Source organism: Hemiscyllium ocellatum, unplaced genomic scaffold, assembly GCF_020745735.1.
Source record: "Hemiscyllium ocellatum isolate sHemOce1 unplaced genomic scaffold, sHemOce1.pat.X.cur. scaffold_148_pat_ctg1, whole genome shotgun sequence".
NCBI lineage: Eukaryota > Metazoa > Chordata > Chondrichthyes > Orectolobiformes > Hemiscylliidae > Hemiscyllium > Hemiscyllium ocellatum.
Genome location: NW_026867788.1, coordinates 500,723 through 502,438, shown reverse-complemented (window position 1 = coordinate 502,438; position 1,716 = coordinate 500,723). Strand labels below are relative to the sequence as shown.

At 45.6% G+C, this 1,716-nt stretch overlaps 1 non-coding gene across 1 annotated transcript; it reads left to right on the top strand.

The window, feature by feature from the left end:
- Positions 1-918: 918 nt before the first annotated feature.
- trnav-cac (transfer RNA valine (anticodon CAC)) lies at positions 919-991 on the top strand. Its single transcript has one exon. It is a non-coding gene; the product is annotated as a tRNA-Val (tRNA).
- The last annotated feature ends 725 nt before the right edge of the window (positions 992-1,716 follow it).

The following is a 1,716-nucleotide window of genomic DNA, read 5'->3' as shown; positions in this document are numbered from 1 at the left end:
TGTGTCTGAACATGCATTAGGTATGCCAGTTTTGTTTGTGTTCCGTGTTAAATGCTTTCTGTTTGCGATTCGCTCAATACATTACGAGTTAACAGGGGTTCTGAGGTAACTTGCAGCAGCAAAAATCCTCAACTGAGGATCTGGGAAAGTTTCACGAAGCATGGTCAGTCGGAGCAAAAGTCAGGAAGTCGTTCGTTTCTGCAGTGTTTCACATTACTACCTTTCCCGTGAGCAGTCGAACAGATTAAAAGATTGTGCTACAGACGGCGACGACAAGCTCCGCTGAAAAGTAATCCTTTAAAACCGGTGTAAGCAACGCAAGGTTATTGGGGTACACCGCGTGGAAACAGAGACTTCGGTGTATCTCATCCATGCTCACCACATCACCAAAATTAAACAAGTCCCGTTCCACAGCATTTCTCCTCAATCCCTCTAAACCCATCCTATCCAGAAACTCATCCGATTACCATTGCAATTTTCTGAGTGCAATAGCCTCCTCCACTCCCTCTGGTAGCTCATTCCATACACCCACAAACTTGTGAGTGGAAAATGTGCGTCGGGGTCCTTTGTCAATTTCAGACCACTCACCTTAAACCTATGCTCTCGAGTTTCCAACTCATCCTAGCTTGTGTAAAACACGTAAATACTCAGTTTACAACCCTTCCATAAAACCATGTCGCAGCCGTTATGCTGCCGGGAAAGTTGTCCCAGCTTATTCCACTTCACACTCCAGTCCAAACATTGACGACATCCTTGTCTATATTTTGTCACTAATTTCAGTCTATATTTTTTGACTTTTTCAAGATGTCAATTTCCCTGGATAACAACGAGCTATTGGAAAAAGAAAGGTGAAACGTAGAATGGCTTCAACTTTCAGTGCTGGATGCCACAGAGCCGCAACGCGCTCGGCTGAAGCTCGTTTCTGTAGTGCAGTGGTCATCACGTTCGCCTCACACGCGAAAGGTCCCCAATTCAAAACTGGGCAGAAACTGCTTTGTTCTTCAAGTGCAGCCTTTTACACGGACAAGAACGGAGCTTTCTTGCTTGCTCTCCCATCTGCAAATCTGCCTTCGAAAATGCTCGAACAAATCTGCTCTCTTTGTGAAATGTGATGCACTTCCATTTAATGAGTGAGCAAAGCATTGTAAAGGCTTGTTCTGATCAGAACCATTGTAAAACCTGGTTCTGATCATAAGTCATTCTGTCTGAGAGTGTAGTTACCGCGTTCTGATCCCTTCCACGAAAAACTGTCGCGCATTTGCATTCCTTGCGCAAGCGGACCGGTTCAAAGACAGGGAAGAAGCTGATGCGCTGGTGCTACTGATCAGCGCACCACTGATTCCTGAACTAGTCTGTCTGTCAAATGTAAACCAAAGTCGTCTCTGCAAGGCCTCATTTGGAAACTCTCTGTCGTTATTCAACGTGCGAGAATTGGCAGCAGAGGTGCTGAATCATGGTTTGGATCAGTTCGCACGTTAGTGACTCATTCAATCAGCAACAGCAATGAAAGAAATTGCACTCCCAGAGGAACCTCTGGACTTGTGGTTTCATAGCGTCGCTAGTATTAAGGTGAGCCCCGAGATCTAAGCCATGTTGGAACTGAAACGGAGGAATTGACAGAGAGGCTGCAGAATAGCATCGCAACCTTTTGGTTTTCTTTAAATCACTGACGAGCAGGAAACTGTAAACGGGCAGGGCGAGTGGGAAAGTGAGGCA